Consider the following 21,383-nt stretch of genomic DNA (forward strand, 5'->3'; position numbering starts at 1 on the left):
AGCTAATTTGCCCAAACTAGTGAATTGAAAGTAAGCATTTTAGATAAGTTATGATTAATTGAAAGTAAGTTATGAATACATATGACCATAATTATTTTTTGGGACATTTTTATTCAAAATTATTATATAGAATTGATGATAAATCATAAAATAAATTTTACAAGCGAAAAAAATATTGCAGCAGTAGAATGATTCTATTTATTTCGTTCATTTGAGCATTTTGTTGTTATTGTTGTTGTTCAGACAAACCTTTCAAAAGTGATTTATTAGTTTTCCTTTTTTAAATTTTAATGTTTCGTGAAATGAAATTTCAAGATGCATTAAAATTTGATTGTATTGAAATAAAAATAAGTGTTTTAATGTTGTTATACTTGCTTCATGTATTTCCTGAAAATGATTGAATTCAGATAGCGTGACCATTTGCTAGTTTTTAGTATGCCCATAACTAAGCGAGTTTTACCATAACTGGTCAAACCAGTGTATTCCAATTTATGTCGAAGAAAGTATAAAATATAGTTGAAAGTAAAGGAAAATTTCCCAGCTATAAAAGTGTAGTTTCTAAGTTTGAACAGTATGGGAATTAGTTCTTCCAAGAACTAAAACTGTAACAACACAGTTTAACAACAATCCAAATTTTAAAAACCTCTTAAACGTGTCCATAACTATTCATTTACTACACTTCAACCTAGGGCTAGTTCTGCACAATCTAGAGCTAGTTCAAAAATTTGTGAGACACTCGATATTTAAACTACAGTATATGACCAAAAGTATTGGGACACTTTCAAAAATTCACATTTTTAAGTATTTCTTAAGAAATCAATAACCGATTGCTCTGTGACTTTTGTCACATAACAAGTATGTTCCAGCTGTCAGTTTCCAATAAAAATTAGACCATCTTTGCATTTCGGGGGTCAGTAACGAATTGAGGAAAACAAAAATGTTTTTTGGTCATCATTCATCGTAAATAGAGCAGAATAAGCTGTAAATTTCAGAAACTAGTTAGCTTACTATGTAAAATCACTTTTCATACGTTTGAGAAGGTATCACTGATATTCACGAAAATATAAGCATTTCAATCAAAACTACAACTCATAACAAGCAAAGTTTTTCATCAAAGCTTACAAAACTTTCAGAAAACTTGACAGTATACAAGAGAAGCATAATAATAAAATTTGAAATTAAAATGCATAAAATTTGATAAATTTGGATATTTAATGCAATTAATTTTTCACTGCTCATGCGCGAAAGATAGCAATTTAAAACTTTCATAATTTAAAACCCACTTAACTTCTTCAATTCATAAAAAAATTCCAGTTCAATATCTTAAAAATTCAGAAAGTTATCAGCGATCTAATGATCCAAATTTGAATAACCCTTGGATTGGCTACGAATCGCAAGCGATCGTTCGCAAATAAGCTGTTTTTATCATGAATCACACTGAACGATTGCAGCAAATGTACAAACTTTCGAACGACTCCTCGCGGTTCGTCGCCTATCCAAGATTTATTGAAATTTAGTTGATTAAACTGGTCGCTGATAACTTTCTAAATTTTTAAGATATTGAACTGGAATTTTTTAATGAATTGAAGAAGTTAGTTGTGTTTTAAATTATGAAAACTTTAAATTGCTATCTTTCACACATGAGCTATGAAAAATTAATTGCTTTAACTACCCATATTTCATCAAATTTTAAGCATTTTAATTTCAAATTTTAGTATTATGCTTCTCTTGTATGCTGTCAAGTTTTCTGAAAGTTTTGTAAGCTCTGATGAAAAACTTTGTGTGTTATGGGCCAAAAACCACCAAATAAAATTTTTAGTTTTGAAAGAAATGCTTATATTTTCGTGAATATCAGGGATACCTTCTCAAAACTATGAAAAATGATTGTACATAGTAAGCTACCTAATTTTTGAAATTTGCAGCTTACTCTGCTCTACTTACGATGAATGATCCCCCCCCCAAAAAAAAAAACATTTTTGTTTTCCCCAATTTGTTACTGACCCCGAAACGCAAGGGCGATCTAATTTTTGGAAATTGACAGCTCGAGCATATTTGTTATGTGACAAAAGTTACAGAGCAATTCGTCTTTAATTTCTTGAAAAATCCTTAAAAATCTGAATTTTTGAAAGTGTCCCAATACTTTTGGTCATATAGTGTATTTACACTCGAGCATTGCCAAACAGAGTGAATAAGATGATTAAGTTTCTCCCAAGGAGTTCTAAAGTCATCAGATAAAAGCAAAATGTATATGAAATGTCACAGGACAAATTAAAAATTTACGTGACTGCGTGAACGTTTACAATGAGTGTTTTGGGGATTTTCTCTTTATTTTTTTTTTAATCAACTTGAAACACATTTTTGATTGCGAGCTAAGAGGCAGTTTGATAGGATTTACGGTAGGATTGAAATTTAAAAGAAAAAGAAACGAAAACTTTTTTTTCATAAATTTATTATTTAAAACGGCACAAAATGCAGTTCTGGTAATCTTCGGAACGTTAATCTTTCTTTGCGGTTTTCCAATACGCACTTGCCATGTTTTTACAACGCAATACTTTCTGATAATTTATTAATTAACGGTTTCATTGTAACAAGCGAGTAGGATTCTTTAGAAATTTATTGGGATTTTTTCTGGGAGTTATTGCTTAACGTTCATTCTTGACGCAAATATCTTTAATAAATCTGTCAGATATTCCTGTTTCGCAATCTGTATTACAAATCAGTATCAACAAATATTTCCCTTCAATGGATGACCGTCGCTGTACCGAAAAAACTTTTTGCAATTACTACACAGAATAAGAAAAGTTTGTAATTGCAAAGGTGAGTTTGAGTTGTTTCACCATTACTTTTCTCGTACAGGCGTCCCTCTTATGACACGGTACGTGTACAGCATGGTTTCGATATCACACGGTTCGAAATTTGCAACTATTATAACACGGGCTTCATACACTTGAATTTAGTACAGCACGGTTTTGATATAAAACGAATCACAAAAAATTGAATTTTATTTTTGTTCAATACGGTGTTGAAAAAATTATTTATAAAAAAATATTGTATAACACGGTTTTGATATTACACGGTAATTAACCATGTTATACAAGGGACCAGTGGCGGTGAATCAGGGGTGGGGGCAAAAGGGGGCGACTGCCCCTGCACATGTTTCAGCATCAAATATTGCCTCAACGTTAATATTTAAATTTCAAAACATTCTGATGGGTGAGATTACCTGAACATTAACGTCACCAAATATTGTTTAAAATTTCAGTATTAAAACTTCAATTTTGAAAATTTTCTGAGAGAAAATCGCCGAGCGCACTGCCTTCTCCCTTTAAATTCAAAAATGACCTAAATTTGCGTTATAAAGTTTAGGGGATTAGCGTTATCTATCCCCTAGATAGCGAAAAACTGCGGTTTTGAAACTACAATTTAGGGAAAAAAAATCCGGAGATTTTTTCTGAAGTCCCCAAAGGAAGTTCAAGACTGAGTGCTTAAGATTTCATCAGTTTAAAAAAAATACTGGGAGAACCTCCAAACCCTTTGTCCCTACTGAAGTCAGTCAAAGAGAAGTCTAAAATAACGTTTTAAAAGTCCTTTAAAAATTGTTTAAACTTTGCAAAATTTCTGGGAGAGAATCCCAAACTCCTTGCTATAAGTTTGCTAAAAATGGCTTCAATTTGTGTTTTTAAGACATCAGTTTAAGATTTTTTTTTCTGAGAAGAGCCTTCCTTACCCTTACATTACCAAAGGCAGTTCAAACTTCTTCGTTATTATTATTGTGATTAATTAGATTTAATTTAAAAAAAAACACTACGAGGACAACCCTGGAAACTCTTCTCTATTCCCTAAACGTTGACAAAACTGTTCTAAAATGGCGTTTTTAAAACTACAACTCCAAAACATACATGACAGAACATCAGCAGCCCCCCCCCCTTTCTTAGTCACTCAAAATAGCCTAAAATAGTCACCAAATTCCTTTTAAAAAATTTGCTCCCGCACTTATAAGCCCCACACGCCGCCTCTGCGAAGGGACACCTGTATTTGACTTCCAATTTTTCATTTGTTTGTAAACGGTTATGAGGTCGCATTGCCCTAATAAACTTTTTGAAATTCAAGTATAGGGTGTTTCATCAAGAATGACCTGATTTCAAAAAAAAAAAAAAATATATGTATTCAGATTTTAATCCCTTTCTTCAAATAATGGTATCGTTAGAATGGGGAAACTCTCGAGTTTCACGGAGTTGCCAACATGTTGCGCTGACTCGATTTTTTTCACCCGCCATTTCAGTGTTTGTGAAAATGGCGACTGCACGTCAAAAATCGTATTGTGTTGTACGCTTTGCAAAGTGCGAGTCCGTAACAACTGTTCTGCGTGATTTTCGTCGAGAACACCCTGGTGTTGAACCTCCTGCCCCGAAGAGCACTAGAAGATGGTATAATCTTTATAAACAATTCAAAAACACGGGTTGAGTGTGCAAGCAGTGGAAGTAGTTGATGCAGACATGCTTGCAAAAGTTTGGGACGAATTTGACAACCGTGTAGACATATGCCGTGCATCAAAATGTGGACATTCAGCACTTTTAATTTTGTATGTAAAAAACTTGTAATATAAAATTAAAATACGATTATGTAATATAAAATTGTCCATGTAATATAAAATTTATCTGAAGTGTCTATTTTCAATAGTTTTCATAATTTACGCATTTCAAATCGGGTCATTCTTTTTGAAACACCCTGCATAATAACTAAATTTTTGAGACTTTTTCGAAAGTATAGACATTTAGCAATAAATAATTAGCAATAATCTGTCTTTGTATAACCATTATCGAGTTTCTGACGAAAGTTTTTCTATTTTTTTCCTATTCCATAAATATATATTACGTTTATAAACTTCCAGGGAAATACATTTCCCTGAAATTGCTCTGCCAGGCCTATTATTTTAACCACCATATGCAGGGTTTTACTCTTATACTGGGGTGTCAAGAGGGGGAAATTACCCTTTCCTGGCTTTTGAGGCATCAATGTAGTATTTGCATATATGACAAGGGCGGATTCAGGAGAAGGTCAAAGGGTCAGCTGCAGTGGCGGTGATTAGGGCTTCTAAGTGTTGGACGATTGAAGACAACTAAAAGCCATGGGACTTTTAGCGACTGGAAAAAAAGAAAAAAGTACAAACTTTTGTTCGGGTTGGTTTTGAGAACATTGAAGCAGATAAGTGGAAACAGGTACAAGTCTAACAACTTAACTGACGTTTTTCAAAAAATTTGTACACAATAACTTTCCCTGAAGAAACACTTAGGCATGAATTAGAGTTACATTATTTACCAAGTAGTATTTTGAGGTGTCACAAACATTTAGTAATAATTTAATCAAACTAGTACGGCTTGTTTTAGTAAAATAATTGATTTACTAATGCCTAAAAAATGAATGCATAAACTAAAAATAATTGCTTGTGCTAAATAATGTTTTGTAAACAGATACACGAAGTAAAACAAATAATGTTGTTCTGAATTTTTTTACATTTCTGCTCTTTTTATTATTTTTAGTTATGGTTTCTAAATTGGAAAGTAAAGTAAATAAATTAACCACAAAAAGTGCGGGGGAGGGTGGTTGACCCCCTCCCCTCTTTTCCCAAATCGCCGCCACTGCCCCCTGTAACATTAACTTTATAACGATTATTATTAGGGATGCAACAATCATTCAGCAGTACCGAATAATCAGCCACTTTGTCGATTATTTATAATCGACCAGATTTTGTTGATTAATTGGCGGAAAAAATAATTTTTAAAATTAATTTTTTTAGCATGTTTTTAACATGACGATTACATACATGAACAATAAATAAATGTAATTTGCTTCAAACATTAAATTAGAACTGCAATATGAAAGTGTACAGAGTAATACCAAATAGTTTAAAAAGTACGTAAAACTGAATGAAATATTAAAGAATAATTCTGCGTCATTGAAAAATTTAAGGAATTGGCGTGGTTTTGGTTTCTCTCATTTGAGGGAGGGGGGGGGGGGGGGCTCCGTAGCACGTAAGGGGGTGCGCCAAAACCCTTGGAAGGATGGGCACCCCTGCATAATTGATACTTTTTTACGTAGGAAGTATACCGATGACCATTGAAACTTGAACCCCCTTACAAAAAATTCTGTATCTGCCTCTGATATATGAATAAGTATTTTTTTGTTCTTCGGTATGACATGAATATGATCCTTTACCAAGTATTAAACACCAAATAAACGATAATGCAAGAAATATTTTGTTGCTAAACAATTATGATGTAATTTGCGAGAGGTAATTTCCACATGTCCTAAAGTTTTCGAAAATATCAGCTTGAAGTCTGAAGTTTAAAAACGCATCTTACAAAATTTTCTCTCAAAAGATTGTATAAATTTCAAAGTCTTTATGGTGTAAAAATATAACAGTTCAACTGTATTTACTTCGAATTCGGTTTTATTTATAGTATATCTTTAACTTTTACGAAAACAGTGAACCAAAACTGAACTTTGTTTACGTTTTCTAGAAAGCGTGACTCAAAGTTGTTTTTTCTGCAGTTAATTACATCAGAGTTTATCTCTATTTTAGGCGCGCTTTGGAGAGGGAGGGGGGAGAGTTGTCCGGTTCCGGAGTCCACGTCATTCTTCACATGATGTCTGTTGAAAGATAGGGATTACTATTTAAAACTTCCTACTTGCGTCCGTGTTTAGTTCTTGGGCTTGACCAACGAGATTTACAGAAACATTCGATGGAATGTCTGGAAACCTTTTGGAATCTTTTGGACTATTTTAAATGGTAAGCAATGAATTTCTTTACACATTTATAGGAATCCTTGTAATAAAAATGTTTAATGAAATTGTATAGCCTGCAGATAAACATAATTTTGGAGTCCAAGATAAAAAATTCCAAGAGTTGGAATCAGAGTCGGAGCTAGTTATTTTCCCTCCTAACCCTAGTCTCTGTTAGTGCTTTCGAGAGGCAGCGTCAGAGTAGGAATGATTTTGGGGTAAAGGATTCGGAGTCGAAGGCTCTAAAACTGTCGGAGTTGAAGCCGAAAAAGGTAATTTTCCCTCCTACTCCGCAGCATTGCGCGTAACGTCTGTTCTTTTACATTTTTAAAATCTTTGAAAAGTAATTTATCTGGAGCCAAAATGTTTCCCCTGCTTGGCACCTGAGATTTTACAATTTATGTTGGTTTCTGTATGTGTACATATGTTCAATACTTGTATGTATGTGGATGAACAAAATAAGATTGACCTTTGTTATATTGAAGGTTTTTAAAACTTTTGCTTTGTACTTTCAGATTTAGAAAATCGCAAACGACCGAATAACAGAAGTTAACGTTCCTGGAGTAGAAGCGCGGTGCTTTGTTTACAACGCAAGTGACCAAATGAATGATCCCTTTCTTTACCCAGAGAATCATTCGGTTGGAAGCAACAACGACGTGAGCACTGTCATTAAGGTAAGTTTGGACATTAGCAAAGAAAAAAATATGAATAGCTAACATGTGAAGTTTATTTATTTTTGCTAAAAAGAAAGTCGGGTTCTGGTAAAAAGATCTTTGTCCTTGGATGAGTTCATTTTTGTTTAGGTTGAAAAGAAGAAATTCTTAGATTGGGGCACCACACCAACAACCGCAATCGGCAACTCTTTCTCCCTATATTCAAGTAAATGTAATCGTTTAAGCGTCACCATATTGGAAATCTTTTTACCAGAGACTGACTATACCAAATTGTGTTAAAAGAATCGTTATCGGAATTACATCACTGTATTTAACATTTTGACTATGTAAAGTTTCGTAGTTAAGATAAACCTTTTTTGCTATAGCTGGGGAGCTAACCGATGAAAAACTGCAAAGTATGATAAGAAGATACCACTTAGTAGGAATGTTGTTTATGACTATTAAATGAAATTAAGACCCAGAGGCACTTTCAAAAACCGTTTAAATCCAAGATGGCGGCATTTTTCAAAATGGCTACCCATATTAGAGTTTTTTTAATATATGTCCTACAAAAGAGGTTTTTATATCAAATTATAGGTTTTTCAGGTCACAGATTTCATTTTGTATGTTGAAAATAAGCGGAATGATCATTTTGGTGCTTTTTCAAAAAGTATAATTTTATTTCTTACAAAGGAGATTACGTGCTCAATGTAAAAATAGGAAAAATTTTAAATGCAAATATATTCAAAGATATTAGTACTATGTCGTTAGTCAAACACTGCTTCATCTTTGCATTAATTTTTGTATAGTAGTGTGCAAGACAAACCAACGCTTCTGAAACTGCACTTGTTCTCGTAAGGTGCAGTTTTTGAGCTCAGTGCATGAATCAGAAATTTCCGGTAACTCCGACCATTCCAGCTGTCATCCAACCCTATTCACTTGGAGATGGTGCACATATATCTTTGTGAGCTTGTCCCCAAATGTGTCCAGCCTGGAATACTACGCAATATTTGTTGCTGTAAGGCACCCTTTGTAGCCGGCAAACTTTCAAGTGGCCGATTTTTTGTCATAAGCAAGTCTTTCCTTGCATCATTACAATTACGCTATTACTAGAGGAACAGTACAGTAGTACTACTATTTACCTTTCAAAAATTTCGCTCGGTATAGAACTTTGAGGTTGCAAAATAAATCAAAAACGCATCAGTTGCTTCTTTGAATATCATCCATGCTTTCAAAGTTGATTTTTTGAACTTACCAGTGAAGCTAGAAATGCTGTTACAAAACCTATGAAAGCATGAAATGGTAAAGCAGTTTATTTCCTTTTCTTTTCCAATAGCTACATATATTGCTTGAACTGTAATGAATTTGTTGTTGTTTTCGGTTCCAAAAGCAATCCAAAGTTTATCCAAATTTAATGTTGACAAGGAAAAAAAGTAAGAAATTGCTAAAATTAAGACATCTGTATTAGCAATGCACATTACAAGTCCTGAAACCGTTTTCTACCTTGTCTTGAAAATGCAGTAACATTCTTCAGCCTGTTTCCTCTGAGCCAGGGAAGTAACATCAATGAGGGAAGTTTTTACAGTGTTATTTCCTTTAATGTATTCACCTAAAGTCGTCAGAACCTGCACATTTGTTATTATACTTAAAACTAACGTACCTAACAGTATCGGCAGCGGTTGGAGCTTATAAGTGGAGTAAGGGGGGGGGGGCAAAAAAAACCACTAAACGTCATGGGATTTTCAGCGGCAGCAAAAGGTGGAAAAAAAGTGCATCGAAAAGAAATGACATCACTATGCACATTAACATGGCTATCGATTACGGTAATGTCCTGATTTTCCAAAAATGGATTTCAAAGCTCTTTCCAAGTGCTTTAAAGAGATCGAAACTTAGTAAAAAATTTAACTTAAAATGAGTGGTACTGCTCAAGATGGAGTCAACTATTTCCTACATGTTTTAGCTTAACATCACACTCAAACTCTTCTATTAATTGGCTTCTTTCTGGTATAGAGACCATCCAACGCCTTAGTGCTGATGGATCCTGTGTCAAACCTGTTGCACCGCCACCCCCTTTAACTATTGCATTATTTTGTTGGTGTGCTTGGATAATACTGATTACTGAGAATAATCTATTAGATTCTCGTATCTTAAACTTTCCAGAAATAAATGTAGTTCTGGTAGTTCAATACCTTCATCAATAAAGATCTTATTAAATGGATTGACAACCGACGTGCATAACTTAAAGCCACAAACCTCTAAAACAATTGTTGATTACTATGAAAACAGCATTAAAACCTTACGCTTGTAAAGATATTGAGACTTTCCAATGCCAGAGAATTGATTTTATTTGGGACAGATATGTTACACCAACGGTTGAATGTCAAACTGGAGAGAAGTGGGGAGCAGGAATAAGAAGACAAGTTCTTTTACATGGTACTTTACCTAAAAATTGGCAAGGATTTTTAAGAAATTCAAATAAAAAAGAAGGGTTATTTGCTCTGTTAGATACGTTAGCTGTAAGTACCATAACAACTGTGCAGGTTCTAACGACTTTAGGTGAAGACATTAAAGGAAATAGTATTGCAAAAACTTCCCTCATTGATGTTACTTGCCCTGGCCCAGAGGAAACAGGCTCAAGAATGATAGTGCATCTTCAAGACATGGTAGAAAACGGTTTCAGGACTATTGCATTTGCATTGCTGATACAGAAGTCTTAGTTTTACCAATATTTTACTTTTTTCCTTTGTCAACATTAAGTCTGGATAAACTTTGGATTGCTTTTGGAGCAGGAAACAACAACAAAATCATTACAGTTCATGCCATATATGAAGCTATTGAAAAAGAAAAGGAAAAGAAAGGCTTTACCAGGATTTCATGCCTTCATCGGTTTTGTAACAGCATTCCTAGGTTCACTGGTAAGTTCAAAGAAGTAACTTTGGCGTTTTTTATTTATTTTGCAATTTCAAAGTTCTATACCGAGTGAAATTTGACATTTTGAAAGGTAACTAGTAGTACTGCTGTACTATTCTACTAGTAATAGCTTAATTGCAATGATGCAAGGAAAAAGTTGTTTATAACAAAAAATCGGCCACTTGAAAGTTTGCCAGCTACAAAGGGTGCCTTACAGCAACAAGTATTGCGTAGTATTCCAGGCTGAACACATTTGGGGACAAACTCACAAACATATCATACGTACACATTCTCCAAGTAAATAGGGTTGGATGGCATCTGAAATGGTCGGAGTTACCGGAAATTTCTGATTCATGCACTGAGCTCAAAAAGTTCACCTGCAAAATCTACAAGAACAAGTGCAGGTGCAGAAGCATTGGTCTGTCCTGCACACTACTATGCAAAAATTAATGCAAAGAATGAAGCCGTGTTTGACTAATAACATAGTATTTGCATTCAAAACTTATCCTATTTTTACATTGAGCAAGTAATTTCTTTTGTAAGTAATATAATTATATTTAAAAAAAAAGCACCAAAATGATCATTCAGCTTATTTTCAACATATAAAATGAAATCTGTGACCTGAAAAACGTATAATTCTATGTAAAAACCTCTTTTGTACGACATGCATTAAAAAAAAACTCTATAATGGGTAGCCATTTTGAAAAACGCCACCATCTTGGATTTAAACAGTTTTTGAAAGTGCCACTGGGTCTTAATTTCATTTAAAAGTCATAAACAACATTCCTACGAAGTGGTACCTTCTTATCATAATTTGCAGTTTTCCATTGAATTTTGTCGTTTAGCTCCCCAGCTACTACCCTTTTATACAGGATTGGTTGGAGGAAATGGGTCGATGGGGTAAGTGGGTCACCTCCCTAAAACTGAAATATGGATCAAGTTTTTAACCTTTTTTGCACAGATCATGATAAATTTCATCACAGTGATTGGTTTTACACATATTTTCTAGGTCATATCATTTAGTCAAAAAAAATTCCGATTTTTTTTTTTTTTTTTGAGTTTAAGCAACATTCTTCAAAGAAGTGTTTCCAGGTTAGTTTTTATAATTTCATTATAATTAATTTTTTCACGTATAGTTTAACTTAAGGTTCATACAGCAACTGTTGAAGAGGAGGGGTCCCACTTACCCCGTACATTTTTGCTTTTCGGTGTTATTGGATCCCCTCAATATGGGGTAAGTGGGTCCCCTTAAAATAATGAGGATTTCAAAATCAAAAACAACTCGGATTAAATACACTGCTTGACAATTGCTGAGGAACAAAGGATTTATGCAAATTTGTGCCTCATACAGCTGGCCAATGGAAATAAATTAAAGTTTAGATGGCGTGCTACATCAAGACTCGTTATCTGTATAAAAGACAATGCATATAAGTTCAAGATTCTTACGAAAATTCACGCTGTTTGGTGTTTAAACAAAAATAGTGCTAGATGTTAAAGTTTTTTTTCTGAAATTCTGTTTGGTTCTTGAAATATTTAAGAGTAAACTGTCAGCAAGACATCATTTGAGTATTTACGATCGTGGACGAGCGGTCGAACGACTGGAAGCAGGTCAGTGTCATCACTGTAGCTGCGGCAATGGGTGTATCAAAAAGTGTCATATCGCGATTAAAGAAAGCCGGTGAAGCGTGGAAATGCTTTACGAAAGCATACCTGGGATTGTAGTACAGGGTTGCCAGACGTCCTGGATTTCAAGGGACAGTCCCGTATTTTGAAAAATTTCCCCGCGTCCCGGGGAACTTCCATACGGGACGGCTTATGTCCCGTATTCTTGCTGATAACAATATTTTACAGAACGAGGCATTATTTTAAGGGAAAAGAATAATGGGCAATAACAAAGTCATGTGGCAACAAACGCAAAAATTATTTTATTTTTGAGTTTGTTTGTATGTTTTTGTTTTTGCAGCAGGCCAAGAGGAATCGAATGGTTACTTCTTCTTTGCTCACGACGCAGGGAAAATGATTTTTATAATTTGATAAGCGACATTTTGTGAAGTTTAATGCTGTGTTGCGATTGAATTTCCCAGGTTTATCATATGAATAAACATGTTAAAAATACCCCTCCCCCCTTTCACTCCTAGAGGCCAGTCCCGTATTTGCCGTTCTTAATTCTGGCAACCCTGTTGTAGTAGGAACGCCACACCCTCAGAGGATCGCTATGTAACCCTCGTGGCAAAAAAAAAAGGAACAGAAATTTCACTCCTGCAAGACAGATAACTGCAAATCTTGCAGCCGCTACCGGTACGCATATTTCTGCAAGAACCATTTGGTTTGCAGGTACGGACGCTCGTACGTTGTATCCCCCTCCAACCATGCCATCGTCGAGAGAGATTACGCATGTGTAAGGAACATGTTGGTTGGGATCGTCAAAATTGGTCTAAACGTAGGCTTGCCAGACGTCCCGGTTTTCAGGCAAAGTCCCGGTGTTCCGGCCGGTTTACTTCAGGTCCCGGAAAGAGATAAATCTGATTACAAATGATCAAAAAGGTCTACAAATAATTAACAGTGAAGTATTATTTAAGATAATTACTTTGTCATTTGTTCCATTGACTTGTAAAATTAATACCGGATAGGTTAGCGTGTGAGGATTTTTTCAAGATTAAAACCAAAAAAGACTGTCTAAAAAAGTCCTATAAAATAAAAAGTATATCTAAATATCGTTCAGGCTTTTATTCCTCATTCAAAATGTTTTTTCTAACTAAAAGTAATTGTGAATATTTATTTCTAAGAAGTAAAATGTTCAGATTTTATCTGCTTGTGTCATTTTGTTCTACCCCTGTTTTAGGTTCATAATTAGTAACCATTTATTCATAGCATTGAGAATAAACTGCCCAATAAAACTCTCCAAAAATCAGTCACATTTGGGTAACCTTTTGAATAACATTCCGTTGTTCCGGTTGAACATTTGAGTCAGTGAGAAGCAAAGGGATGCAAATGGACATTTTCAAGTTTTGAGTAAAACATGTATAAAGATTACGTCCTAGGTAGGCTTTCATTGATTTTTTTTTTCTAAATCATGCTGAACAGCAGCCCCTACCAGGGCTACTAGTACTATCTCTTGCCCCAAGACAGAGGAGGATTTCACCAATTATTTGTACTGGTTTTCTCTAAATTTTTAATTTTGCCACTTGCTTCTCACTACCTCATTTCAGAAATCTGGCAAGCCTTGTCTAGAGCGATGTTCTCCGGCGAATCTTATTTCAGTGTGACAAGTGATTCTGGTCACCTACTACTGTGGAGAGAGCTTGAAACATGTTATGCACAAAAATTTGTCTGTTGAACGTGATCGGTACAACCCAGGCGTGATGGTGTGGGCAGGCGTCACGCACAATGACAGAACACCGCTTCACATGTTTGAACAAGGAAGCGTTACGTCGCAAAGGTATTGCAGAGAAGCTATACTGGATCATGTTCGTCTTTTTAGGGGGGCTGTAGGTCCAGACTTTCTTTTTATAGACGATAATGAACGGCCACACAGGAGTATTGAAGTATCAGACACACTGCAAAGTGAAAACAATCTCCATATGCAGTGGTCTGCTTAATCTCCCGACTTAAATAAAATTGAACCTGCCTGGGATGCTCTTTGCAGACGTGTTATGCGAAAAACCGTCCCTCCCAGACCAGTACAAGAACTTTAATCTGCCTTGAGATAGGAGTGGGAAATCATCTCTCAAGCACTTCTTGATAATTTAATGGAGAATATTGAAAACAGATGCAAAATGTGTATTAGCGTCCGTGGTAATCACACATCATACTAATGTACTCATGTCTCCATCATTCTGACCTAGATCAATTTTTTGTGGTTGTTTGAAAATCAGTTTAGTAGATTTTTATTTTTGTTTTTACTTCATCGATACAGTGATATGTTTTATTTTGTACTTATAATAAAGGCACATCCTCCCTACTATGCTCTTAGTTTTGTTTCTTTAATCATTGTGTATTTTGAACTACTCCAAAAAACGTAATTGTCCTTAGCAATTGTCAAACAGTGTATTTGAATTGGGAAATACGAGACAACTATGATGACTTGCAATTAGACCTCACTGTCTCAGAAATTCAGATCGGTGTGAAATTCAGCAGATTAGTAGTATCTCTTGAGAGTATCCACACGGTAAAGTAATAAAGCGCACTAGTCAAAACATTCCGAGAAAACAGCCTCTAAAGTTTCACACTGAGCTTATATGTACTAATAGAAATTACTCATCAGCCAGCTCAGTGGCTGTGGTCAGCGTACTGGATTCCCATACAATTCATCCCGGGTTCAAAACCTCTCAAAGATTTTTTTTAATATAAATTTATAAAGCGACTGTTACAGCTAATTGAAATTTGAATTGTTGAAAATACTTTATTTTTAAATATGTAATGTATTTTTAATAGAGATAAATTCAATCGATTATAATTTGAATTACCAAGGCAATAAAATTATGGTAAGACTTGTTAGTTTAAGTATAAAATTTAACTATATAGTTTTTTATTTATCAATTATGTATTTTATACATACACCAGAATGATAATTATCATAAAACATGGAAAAAAAAAACTGTTTTGACATCTTGCACAATGTATAAAGGAAGATTGTTTACAGGAGCAACCTTTCTGTAAAAGATTCGTAGGAAAACATACTTCATTAATTTTCACGAAAATTTCTCTTTTGTCGAAAGTTTGGAAGTATACCAGGCATACCGAATGATTTTATTAAAAGTTGGCAATCATGATGGTTGATGAAGGACTATTGATTGTATTTTTATGCAGTCTTCACGGGTATTTATTTTTATCAACGTGATACGCGCAATTTTGTATACGCTATATTAGATTCTTTACCTGTCTATAAAAATAGACGTCGGAAGGTTGAACAATTGAGGTACATTTTGGTGAAAAAAAGAATTCTTCAATAGGTATCGAACCCGGGATGGATTGCACAGGAATCCAGTACGCTGACCACATAGCCAATGAGCTGTAGTTGGCAAAAATCTCTACTAGTACAGTGAAACCTGTGTAAGGTGTTCACTCGCGGTGCACTACTTTAGTAGTCACCTTAAACAGGTGGTCAAATTATAGAGGTTGAATTATATGATGTAAACCTAGTTCTGTGCCTGAAAATAGTGGTTAACTAAGACAGGTGGTCAACTTTACAGGTTTTACTGTATATAAGCTGCGCGTAAAACTTTAGAGGCTGTATTCTCGGAATGTTCTGGCTAGTGCGCTTTATTACTTTACTGTGTGGACACTCTCAAGGGGTACTACTAATCTGCTGAATTTATCCCGATCTGAATTTCAGAGACCGTAAATTCTCCTTTGTTAGTAGGAATTGATAGTTCAGCTACAAAAACTGCTAAAGCTGGTGTTTATGTATTTGTGAAGTGAAGCATACATGAAAGAAAATCATTAAGATTCATGTAGGTCTAATGTTGGAAGTTGATGATACAAATTAAAAAATACTGTTGCATTTGCAAGAAAGAGTAGAAATAGCGCTTTTTTTTTTTTGGCATAGTGCAGATGATGTTTGAATAATTACTGAGTGTGAATGGTTCTTCCTTTAGCCAACTTTACATAGACGCAGTCATTTAGTGTTTCCAATTTCTTTTTCAACTTATGGTTTTGGCAAATTTACTCAAATTGATCTTAATCAATTGTATTACGTTCATTAAACACACCTTTATATGTAAAAGTAAAATACATCCCTATAGGATTTCAATAAATTTCATATATGAAATTGTTTTGTTTTTCGTTTTAAAATTTTCCGTGATACAGATTTAAAAGACAGTAAATATCTCATAAATAGATGCATTTACAAAAAAATAATTCACACTAAAAATTTAGATACTTTGTCACGGAAGACCCCCTTACCCCGTTTTTAGATATGCTTCATTTAAACTTAAATAAAAGGGAGGAGAGGTGACATACTTACCCTTTGCTATGGGGTAAGGGGGACACCCATCCTATATTTAAAAAAAAAATTGTCATTAAGAATATTTAAAAGCAGTATTTTAGAAAATAACGATGAACTTTTGTTTATTAATAATGTCCAAGGTAAAATAAGACTAAGTTTAATTTTTTTTGTTTCAAAACTTTTGTATAAGGTTTCAAAAACGAACTGTTCTCAAAAGGGGTCCTACTCATTCCAACCAACCATATATATATATATATATATATAATGTCATGTGGCGACCCCGCAATTTCTTCCATGAAACAAATAACTGATTCTTGCAAAATTTATAGTCAATCCATGAGTATTAAACCGTGCCCCAAAGGTATCTTTTTAAAGAAAAAAATGTGGAATTTCTTATTTTTATGTAAAAATATTATGTTTCATATTTAAAGTAATTATAACCTTTTTAATATTTCGCATGGAAATGCATTAAAAATTATAAATATCTCAGTAAATAAAAAGTTTCGAAAATGAAGGAAAATAGGATGTACTGGTTGTGTGTTGGGAATACATAAAACATCTATTAGCTAGCGAAATCAAGAAAATTGCACGACAGGAAGAAGAAAGAAAGTGGAAGGAAAGCACAGTACCTGACGCGAAAAAAAAGTACACAAATAGTAAATTTAAGAACCAAATGACTTCATGATTAGTCCTACATCCCTTAAAAGAGCAAGAGAAAAGTTGAGAAGTAAAATCACGAGAAATAAACTAAAATTTCGTGAAATTAAACTTGGATTTCGTAGTTATTCAGTGATACAAAACTACTTCCAGCTGTCATTGCAAAAAGAATGCGAATAGGCTTTCCAATGACCAAAGGGTCAAATGATGAACAGTTACAAAGGATTCTTACAATTCCTTTAGGTACAGAATTTGAAATTTCTTCAGCTGTAGTAATGTCTTAAATGGCTAGTCATTATTGGAAAGAGTTCAAGCTGTAGTGTTTGGTACAATGGCTCACAGTACAAGCTATATAAATGGTGCATGCATTTTTTTAGAGCAGAAACTGAACCGTCCAATATATTCCATTTGACTTGCTGTCTTCATCTATTTGGAATTGCACTGCAGAGTGTCTTTAAAGAAGTTCGTGCCTTAGCTCTGGACAAATTATTCCATTATTTAAGCGTTTAAAAAATTTTGTAGTGAGATCTCGAACAGATTTTCTAACATTTCAATGTAGTACAGATACTACGGAAATTTTATAAATTTTTTTCAAATAAAAAAAGAACCGATTTCAAAAAACAAAGAGGAATTAAAAAGTAATTGGTCAAACTTACATACGATTTCCTACCCAAACGTATAAATTAAATTTATTTTATACGTTCCAGTACAAAAATCAACTAAACTAAACGCCAAACTATAACCCCCCCCCCTCTGATTTTAATTACTGCACGATGAATTATTTTAATACCTAACTAATTATATACGATCTCTTAATTTTTAATAACCGTTTGAAGTCGGGGCCTCCTATAAACTACTACCTAGCCCCCACTTTTGTTTGATTTTTGTACATTAGCACACTTAAAATTTGGTTTTAACACAAATGTAGTTGTTTTTGAAAATGGTATGAATTTCATGTTTAGATATAATTGTATTTTTTTTCCTTTTGCGTTTGTAAGGGCTGGGGGGGGGGGGGGGAAGTGACACCTTAAATTATTACCTAGGGTGTCACCCATGCTAGATACGCCACTGCTCTATCTACTGTCCAGAACTATTATAGTGCTGCTTTTTTTTTTATTACTACATACTGTTACTACTATTTTATTTTATGTCTCTTTCTCCCATTGATCATTTATTTTGTGCATCGTAACAATATTTTATGTTTAATAATACAGATTTAAAAAAAAAACCATAAAAAGTCATTTCTTTATATAAGAAATAGAAATATGTAGTTCAGAAATGGTTTAAAACTGTTTGAGACGTGTTTATAAATGCTTAAAATAACTAGGTATGTTAACAAAAAATTTGTATACAGACAGTATACATCATATACATACCCCGCGAAATTTCAACTTTCGCGAGGGGTCTTGGAACGCATCCCTCGCGCAAGTCGAGACTCGACTGTGTGTGTATATATATATATATATATCTTACTACTATTATATAAGCGAAAGTTTGTCTGTATGGATGTTTGTTACTCTTTCACGCAAAAACTACTGAATGGATTTTGATGAAACTTTACAATAATATGGCTTATGAATCAGAATAACACATAGGGTAGTTTTCGTCCCATTATGGGGGGCAAAACCCCCTTAGGGGGCAATAAAACATAATTTTCGTATAAATTCTCTAATATGGGGATGAAAAAATACTTGCACATATTAACATTATATGTCCATCGAAAACTCTGATTTTTCTGCTGAAGATGGCACCTGTTCCAAATTTCTAAGTAGAATAAAAAACGAGTTATGAGCTTTTTAGTTCCATGTTCGAAGGCTTTCCTTAACTCAATACAATATTTAGTGTATCATCTCAACTCCCTGTCGATAACGACTATTGTTGTATTGTTGATTACCAGCTTTTCGTGACTGTTCAAAGTTTTCTCAAAGCAAATCTTGAAGTAAGATTTTTACACAAGATTGGCAAATAATACATGGATTTGGCTGATTATTTTCCATTTTAATGCAACTTTGAGGCAATTAATGTTTTTTATTTATTTATTTGTATTGACTGGGTATTTAATCGATCAGCTGGAATCTAGCCAAACTTTTTTTTGTGGAATCATTTCAATAACTAAGGCATTTGGAATTTTTTCAACTGTCGCTGTTTTTGAAGCTAAAGACAACGCAATACTGTTTCTCGGTTTTCACCATGTAACCAAATATCGCCATTTCTTTAATATTTCTTTCTTTAAATTTGTTAACACGTAAAATAATTCGCCAACTAATTCACAAATTCATAAACAGCGCTAAAACTTCCATTACTTTGTCTTTGCACACAATTTCAAACAATTGCCAAATTTTTACTGTTTATTGGAAACATTTCGGGTAGCATCATTGTTGACCCTATTTTGGGACGATTTCTACGGTAAGAAGTTACACATTATACAATAATTTAGATTGCCGGTGTAGCGCTGGATATTATGTATTTGATGGAGATCGGGATTATAAGGGAACTGTTTCACTTTATTTAGGAATAGTTGACCTCACTCGAATTGGATTTTTTGGGAATTACCCAAACTGACTTCTTTACAACTCCTGAACGTTTTCGTGATTTATTTTTTGTGATTTTTGGGTTTCTTCTCAGTTTTGCCAACATTTCATTTACTCCCTTTCCCCCTAATTTTCAGTTTTAATCATACCGTTTGATACATTTAAGGGGGCAGGCAATTTGAAATGTCGGCGAAAATAGAGACAAACAATGTTTTGGTAACTATTTGACCTCTGCCTGTAATGACCATTAACTTGAATCAATTGAAAAAAAACTACATCAACGTGAGCGAAACCGCGGGCAAAAGCTAGTATATATATATAGAGATGTGTATATATATATATATATATATATGTGTGTGCCTGGAAGACGAATGTACCGTCCGAAGGGTTTATATTTTTATTCTCAATCTCTAATGAATTGCAATTTCACAATGTTATCGCCATATTTCGCTTTTTCAGGCTCGCCCTTTAATATTTGAAGATTCCATTTCATTACAAGAGACCCTTTGCTGTAAGTATTCAAAATGTTAATATCTAGCCGGAATTATTTATTATAATAAGTGATTGCAATAGCGGCCCAAAATGCAATATCAGTATTTGGTATTTTTTAAAGTGCGTCACCGGAATACCGGTTTTGGTGGCGTACAAAGAAAATAATTTTGGGGAGTGCATACATCGTCATTGCCGTAAATGAAGTAAATTTCAAGTTTTGAGTTACTATTTGGAAAAAACACTAGCACTAATGCATTTGTTATATTTATTCTACTTAAATCTTTAATGATTCATAAAATTTTAATCGAGTAAAAATAATTTCAAAAGTAAAAATATTTTAAGAAACAATGAGAAAAATAACTGGTTGGAAAAACGGATCGCAAATCATAACTTATTTGATTTGTAAAAAAGTAATTTTGATTTGAATGAATTAAAAGAAAATTTCATGTGTAAATTTATACAAAGCTAAATTGATTCTCCGTTTTTTTCCTCCTGTAGAATATTAAACGTTTTGTCTTCAGAAACAGTTATGCTTTTATATAAATACAGCCAATGGCGGATAAGGGGAGGGTCATGGTGGTCACGCCCCCCCCCCTTCGCGCAACCGTGTACAACAGTATCCGTCGAAATTATGTTCAAACCAGAGGCGGCGGTTGGGACTGAAAAGTGGGGGGGGGGGGCAAAAAAAGCCATAGGACTTTTTGCTGCACCAAAAAAAAAAAAGGAAAAGAAAAAATAGAGAGATAAAATAGTATAAAATTTTTCTAGGGCTGGTTTCGAGTGCAGATAAGTGGTAATTGTTGCAAATCTAGCGACTTAACTCACTTTTTTATTAAGAATTTGATGAATTTTGTTCACAATAATTTTCCCCGAACAAAAACTTATACATAAATTAAGATTTACATTATTTACCCCAAAGAATTTAGAGGTGTCACAAATACTTGGTAATAATTTTATTTTACAGGTATGGCCTTGTTTTTAAGTAAAACAACTGGATTTACTTATATCTTCACAATAAATACATCGACTAAAAGTTACTGCTTGTGCTAAACAGTGTTCAGTTACCAGATATACAAAGTAAAACAAATAATTATGTTCTGAAAATTTTGACATTCTTTTTTTTTTATAATTTCTAGTTTTGGTTTCAAAATTGGAAATAAAATAAATATTTGCACCAAAATGGGATTGCCGCCACTGGTTCAAACACTTCATAAATAAAATGACGACTAGCTATTTCTCTCGGTTTCGCGAGTAATAGCTGATCATTTTGAGATCGATTTCAGGAGTCTGTGCAATTCATCAATTATTTTTGAAAATGAATGTTTGAAATATTTTTTTTCATTACTTATCAAATTAATTTGTAACGTTTATGCTTTATTCCTGGTCTATTTTGTGCTTTTTATTGACACC

At 33.8% G+C, this 21,383-nt stretch overlaps 1 long non-coding RNA gene across 1 annotated transcript in view; it reads left to right on the plus strand.

Moving 5' to 3' along the window:
- Positions 1-6,674: 6,674 nt before the first annotated feature.
- The window catches only part of LOC129229429 (uncharacterized), a 34,685-nt gene continuing 19,976 nt past the window's right edge, over positions 6,675-21,383 (plus strand). Inside the window, exons 1-3 of the long non-coding RNA XR_008581098.1 lie at positions 6,675-6,790; positions 7,299-7,457; positions 19,941-19,992. This is a non-coding gene — a long non-coding RNA (uncharacterized LOC129229429). The remainder of the gene's footprint in view (positions 6,791-7,298; positions 7,458-19,940; positions 19,993-21,383) is intronic.

This window comes from Uloborus diversus, chromosome 9 (genome assembly GCF_026930045.1).
Source record: "Uloborus diversus isolate 005 chromosome 9, Udiv.v.3.1, whole genome shotgun sequence".
Classification (NCBI taxonomy): domain Eukaryota; kingdom Metazoa; phylum Arthropoda; class Arachnida; order Araneae; family Uloboridae; genus Uloborus; species Uloborus diversus.